The sequence below is a fragment of the Lygodium microphyllum genome, chromosome 9, assembly GCF_053477565.2.
Source record: "Lygodium microphyllum isolate KBCC chromosome 9, Lygodium_microphyllum_v1.1.10, whole genome shotgun sequence".
NCBI lineage: Eukaryota > Viridiplantae > Streptophyta > Polypodiopsida > Schizaeales > Lygodiaceae > Lygodium > Lygodium microphyllum.
Genome location: NC_141143.1, coordinates 136,391,349 through 136,397,333, shown reverse-complemented (window position 1 = coordinate 136,397,333; position 5,985 = coordinate 136,391,349).

Below are 5,985 nucleotides of genomic sequence, written 5' to 3'. Positions count from 1 at the left end.
CTTTATTTCACTAGCTTGTGCAAGAAGATTAGGAATAGCCACAATAGATGCACCTACCTTACTTGTGGAATTAGCAAATGGTTGTGAGGTCACTTGTACCAGGCAAATTGCTAAGGTGGAATTCCTTCTAGGAGGAAAGTCGACTTCGGTCAGATTCAGGGTTATGAACCTAGGTATCCATGATTGTTTGCTCGGAATGGATTGGCTTAAACCTAATGATGCCCACATTCACTGTGGAAAGGGCCAAGTTTTCTTTCAAAATTCTGAAGGGGAATTGGTCACAATTCAAGGAGAGGCTGGAAAGCCAAAAATTCAACTGGCCAAAGCATCTCGGATAATAAAAGGAGTTAGAAAAGGGCTACCTGTCTATTTGATTAAGCTAAATAAGCTAGATCAGAATCAAGAGTCTAGGGAAGAACCTTTATGGCTAAAGGAGTACGCATACGTATTTTCTGAAGAGCTGATAGAACTTCCTCCTCAAAGGGAAGTCGATCATGAAATCAAGCTAGCGCCAGGAACTACACCAATTGCAAAGAGACCTTATAGAATGTCCATTATGGAAGCAATTTAGCTTAAGGAGCAACTCAAACAACTGTTAGACCAAGGCTACATCCATCCTAGTTGTTTGCCATGGGGAGCTCTAGTGCTATTCCAGAAGAAGAAGGATCGAACGCTTCGGCTATGTTTTGACTACAGAGGGTTGAATCAATCAACCATTAAGAACAAATATCCTATTCCAAGAATAGATGTACTTCTTGACCATCTTCAAGGTGCAAAGATCTTCTCCAAGATCGATCTCAGGTCTGGATATTATCAAATAAGGATCAAGGAAGAAGATGTCCCAAAGACGGCATTTAGCACAAGATATGGACACTTTGAGTTCGTGGTAATGTCATTTGGGCTGACAAATGCTCCTGCTACCTTCAATAGGCTAATGCAAGATATCTTTAGGCCATATCTTGATGACTTCGTACTCATCTTCTTTGACAATACCCTAGTCTATTCCAAACAAGAAGAAGATCATGAATCCCAACTCCGCATTGTTCTTGAAACAATGAGGGCACACAAGCTTTAGGCCAAAAAGAAGAAGTGTGTGTTTTTCAAGCGACATATTGAATATCTGGGATTCATTGTATCAACGGAAGGAATTTCAGTAGATCTGGCCAAGGTCAGAGACATTCTAGAGTGGCCAACACCCCAAGAAATACATTGGTTTCTTGGATTGACAGGATGGTATAGAGTCTTTATCAAAAACTATGCCTTGATTGTAGCGTCGCTGACCAATCTGCTGAAGAAGCAAACATAAATTGTATGGTCAACTGCTGAACAATCTAGCTTTGACAAACTATAGCAAAGCTTGGTATCATTACCTGTCCTGAAACTTCCAGATCTTAGCAAGAAGTTTGAAGTAATAACTGATGCTAGCACACTTACCTTAGGATGTGTGCTTATGCAAGAAGGTCATCCTGTAGCATACTCTTCAAGAAAACTGAAGAGCCATGAAAGGAACTATGCTACCCATGATCTGAAGCTGTTAGCTGTCATCCATGCTCTCAAGCTATGGAGACACTATTTACTGGGTAACAAGTTTAACTTAGTGACGGATCATAAAAGTCTTAAATGGATTTTTACCCAAAATGAGCTTAATATGAGGCAATGTCGATGGATTGAAGTGCTGGAGGAATATGACTTTGAAATCAAATACCGGCCTGGAAAGGAGAATGTAGTTACCGATGCACTCAGTCGCAAGGCATTTCTAAATTCTCTAATCCTGCAAAATCCATCAACAGCTAGATCTCTAGCCACAAAGGTATCCATGCCAAACAACCCAATCCTTGAGCTAGCTAAAGAAGAGGCATGCCATGATCCAACCTATCAGAAGTTGCTAAGGGAGATCCCCATCAAGGATCAAGACCCGAAGCTACAGGCAAAGTATCAAGAATTCTCTATCAATAGTGGACTTGTCTACTATAGAACGAGATTATGTATACCGGCAAGCCAGTCACTCAAAGAGAAGATACTTTGGGAAGCCCATGACTCCCCATTTTCAGGACATCTTGGTTATGCCAAGACCCTCAATGTAGTCAGGAAGAGCTATTATTGGGAGAGGCTTAAAGGTGATGTTCTCAAATATGTCACTGAATGTTTGTCTTGTCAATGCATTAAGGCTGAACATGTCAAAATGCCAGGGAAATTACAACCACTTGACATTCCCCAAATGAAATGGGAATTCATTAGTATGGATTTTATTATTGGCCTACCCCAAGTTCAGGGAGGGTACAACTCCATTATGGTTGTGGTTGATATGCTTACCAAGGTTGCACATCTTATCCCTATTAAGACAAACTATAAAGCCTCAGACATTGCAAGGTTATTTATCAAGGAGATATTCAAATTGCATGGTTTACCCAGAAGAATCATTAGTGATCGTGACTCACTATTCACATCACATTTCTGGAGGGCTATCTTCGAAGCCATTGGGACTCAACTCTGTTTTAGTACAGCTTACCATCCCCAAACCGATGGTCAAACGGAACGAGTCAACCAAGTCATTGAGGATATGCTAAGGGCACACTGCTGTCACAAACCCAAAAAGTGGATTCAATATTTGCCACTAGTTGAGTTTTCCTACAATGCTTCTTACCAACAAAGCATTCAGATGACACCTTTTCAAGCATTGTATGGGCATGATTGTCAAAGTCCTTTGAACTTTTCAGATCCAACCTTAAGGGTTGAAGCCTCAAAGCAGATGTTGGAAGATATGGATGACCAAATCAAGTCAATAAGACAAGACATCCAAGCCACCAAGGATAGATAGAAGGCTTACGCGGATTCAAAACGTCAAGACAAATCCTTTGTTAAAGGTGACATGGTCTTCATTCGCGTACATCCCAAGAAGAGTTTCCTATCCTCGGGGGAATGCAAAAAGCTAAGTCCAAGGTATTGTGGACCCTACAAGATTCTCAAGAGCCTAGGGCCTAATGCTTATAGACTACAACTCTCTGAGAACCTAAAAGTTCATAATGTATTCCATATCAGCTTACTGAAAAAGTATATGCCTAACCCTAGTCTTGTGCTTGATGATCAACAAGTTGTAATGCCTAGCCACGGAGTTCTTGAGCTACGGCCTGACAGGATCTTAGATGTTAGGGAGAGGCATTTGAGATCCAAAACCTTGAGAGAATACGTCGTCCAGTGGAAAGATTATCTTGAAGAGGATGCCACTTGGATGGATGAAAGTACTCTCAACCAACAATACCCCCAGTTCTTCTCGAGATGAGGACATCTTGATTCCTCTAAGGGGGAGAGAATGTAATATTTCCGCATGAAATATTAATGAATTTTGACCACTATACGCTCGATGCAAGAGCAACTTAAAATAATCTCCTCGCAACTAGAAGAACCCTGGGCTAAACACTCCACCCTCGCGCGTTAATAAACTCCACCTGCATGGTGCATAAGAGGCCATGGCTTGAAGACCGCAAGGCCGCACTAGAACACCCTTTACGAGAAAGGCAAAAGGATAATGGTTAAAATTTTGCAATTTTTTTTTACTATTTATCCCCTCCCCTCAGCCGATGCATGGCATGGGAGAGGGAGTGGAGCTAAGTGGAGGAGACAGGAGTGTGGTGTGGAGAAGCATGAGTGAGGGAAGGCATGCAAGCCAGCCACGTGGGATGAACCCCCCTTAGGCTTGAGGGGGGGAGAAAAGGAAAGGATCGTGAGCTGACGTGCTGCTGCCATTGCCACCCTGCTGCGCCACACTATCTGCCACGCTGCCACCTTCTTCGCCACAACCACCATCATCATCATTATTATCATCATCTCCATCACTATTCTCATCATCATCCCCTCCTCCATCAAATTCTTCTCTCTCCACGTTTCTGTTAGAGACAAAGAAGCATCAAAAGCTTCTAATTTTGAGCTTCCATAAAGCCTGTTCTCCCATGCATTATGGGTTTTTCTTAAAACCACCTATTATAAGGCCGTGTCCTGCGCAGAGGAGAAGAGCTCAGTCAGAGAGGGTTCGATATGCGAAAGTAACCCAAGGGAAAGTTGCTGAAACAAAATATCTACGTCGTCTATGGCTCCCAAGAAAATGCCGAGAGGCGCACACGTGGGAGTTTCTACTCCGAGTTCGCGTGCGGATAACACCGCGAACATCAATGCCTAGGTTCTTAGAAATTGATTTCACATGCAAAGAATGCATTTAAGCATGTCTTTAATACACGTAGTCGAGTTAAATACATTTGGAAATTTTAAACACAATTATCCATTGGTTTACGAAGTTAGTGCATGTCATGCCGTTGAAAAAATGCTTGCACTTCCAAGTTGCAATCTCCTTGAATGTATAATGCATAAATTAGAAGAGGGATCATGCTAAGAAGGATGGAGCTTGTTGCATGTTGCACTTATGATTTAAATCCATGGACGTGATTCATATAAAGGTTAATCTTAGATGTCATTGAATATTGTCCAAAGAATTGCATTGCATGAAAAGGGAACCATGAACTTACATGTTGCATGTGAGGATGCTTGCTATTTAAGTCGGGTTAAATGTTGTAGGACGGATTAAGTCAATAATTAGTCCTATGACATTCACTCATTCATGAACTTCTTTATCGAAGTTGTTACATATTAAATCATGAGTTCAATGCATTGGACAAAGGGTTTATAGGTATAGTTCTTGTTGAAACTCAAGGTAGGTTTCTATACGAGTTAGTCCTAAATTGTCAATCATTAAAGCTTGGTTCCATTGTGTCATTATAGTTTTAGTGAAAGGGAAAAGAAATGGTAATTGTAAATCTCATAGTTGCATAGAAGGAAAAAGTCCATGAACCGCATATTTGCATGGAATGTTGCACTTTGAAATTATTTACATCTTTTTGGGAAAAAGTATTGGCATCCCTAAGAAGAGATCACCTCTTATCGCAAGACCATTAGATCGCTTAGGTAATTCGCTTGCAAAGGTATAACTCAAGGGATAATCACCTCAATGCGCTAGGTAGAGTTAAGCTTCGTTAAAATTCTGCCTAGTATCACGCTCGGCAAATTGAATTAATATTTTCAATCCTAAAGACCCTACCTGCATTCACGGAATGTTAGGGTTAGTTAAAATACAAGAATGATCTAGGGTTTTACCCTAAGGATCAATCGACCTAATACTAAACTTTCGATTGAGTTTAGAAACCCTAGGGCCAAACGTTGTTGACCTAGTAGGGTTAGGGTTGGGTTGGGTCAAGAAGACATCCCAAACCCTACATCTTGACCAAACGTATTTCTTGACCAAGGAATACCATGAGATGGATGAAATGATCCCGCAAGTTAGGTGCGACACTTGTCTCGTGCAACAAGTTGCAATGTCACATGATTTTGTGATTAAACCACAAAATAGCAATTGCCACTCCTTAAACAAGGTTGGCAGGTTCTAAGTACAAGTTTAATTTGCAAGAGGATGAGTAGTCATCCTGTTATATCACCCTTCTGTGAGGCTGATTTGCCAAGTTAGGGAAGTTATGTATTGCCTAGCAAGCAATTGACCAATCAAGTTGGGGCGACAAGGTTGCCCAGGATTTATTGTCTTAATTTAAGGAACCTAAGGTGTTAGTTAATTTGGGTTAATAGGGTATAAACCCTAACCCAAGGATAAAAGGGTAAACTAACAACAAAACCCTTGGGGATCTTGCCAAGTTGCAATTCATCCCAGATCAAATGATGGATGCATTCGGACAGAAGGATTCACAACTTAGTAGTTGGCCAAACAAACGACCACTGGATTGATTGTGTTTCTATAGTTAGGAGCACTATTTGTACTTCTTTGCTCAAGGAATCTAATGCTGGAAATATAACTAATGCTTCAGGTTGAAGACTTGGAGGGAGAGGCATCATCAATTACCCCCGACTGTCTGCCTGACCCTAACCAAGGGGGTTGTTAGCTGCGCCGGGTACATGGACCGAACCCGCCGCGAGAGGTCTCTCTGTGGG